General features: G+C 45.0%; 1 non-coding gene across 1 annotated transcript; it reads right to left on the bottom strand.

The window, feature by feature from the left end:
• Positions 1-523: 523 nt before the first annotated feature.
• Positions 524-630, bottom strand: LOC141675448 (small nucleolar RNA R71). The gene has a single exon (XR_012556101.1). It is a non-coding gene; the product is annotated as a small nucleolar RNA R71 (small nucleolar RNA).
• Between the last annotated feature and the right edge of the window lie 205 nt (positions 631-835).

The raw sequence follows: 835 nt of genomic DNA, 5'->3' as shown, positions 1-835 counted from the left end.
GCAAACTCGTTCTCGTGCTCGCAAGAGGACCTTAGATACAGCTGAGGAGAAAGATGAAGTTCTTGATACACCGGAGAAGTTAGATTTTGAGGATTCGGATTTAGGAACTGAGCAGAAAGAACCAGTAAACATGGGAGATCGTATTGTTCAAGCTGATCCAGCTCTTATGGATTTTTCTCGGCCTAAAATTGATGACATTTAGTCAAGCATCCTTCATCCGGCTATTCAAGCTAACACCTTTGAAATCAAGCCGGGCACTATTCAGATGGTGCAGAATTCTGTTTCTTTTGGAGGAGCGACAACTGAAGACCCCAACATGCACATAAGGAATTTTGTCGAGATCTGCAGCACTTTTAAGTATAATGGCGTGACTGATGAGGCTATCAAGTTGAGGCTTTTCCCATTCTCACTGAGGGATAAGGCTAAAGACTGGTTACATTCTGAACCAGCTGGGTCAATCACTACGTGGCAAGATCTTGCGCAAAAGTTTCTGGTGAAGTTTTATCCAATGGCAAAGACTGCTGCTATGAGGAGTGCTCTTACTAAGTTTGCGCAGCAACCTACAGAATCTATGTGCGAGGCTTGGGAACGCTACAAGGAAATGTTGAGAAAATGTCCACATCATGGAATGCCGGATTGGATGGTAATCACTGGTTTTTATAATGGTTTGGGGGCCCAATCTCGGCCCATGCTCGATGCAGCAGCTGGAGGCGCCTTATGGGCTAAAAGCTATACTGAGGCGAATAATCTTATCGAGACGATGGCTGCAAATGAGCATCAAAACCCAACTCAGAGGATGACGTCAGGCAAGGTAGCAGGTATTCTGGAAGTTGAT

This window comes from Apium graveolens, chromosome 7 (assembly GCF_009905375.1).
Source record: "Apium graveolens cultivar Ventura chromosome 7, ASM990537v1, whole genome shotgun sequence".
Taxonomy (NCBI): Eukaryota; Viridiplantae; Streptophyta; class Magnoliopsida; order Apiales; family Apiaceae; genus Apium; species Apium graveolens.
Note: the sequence above shows the minus strand (reverse complement) of the source record. Positions and strands in the feature narration are given on the sequence as shown.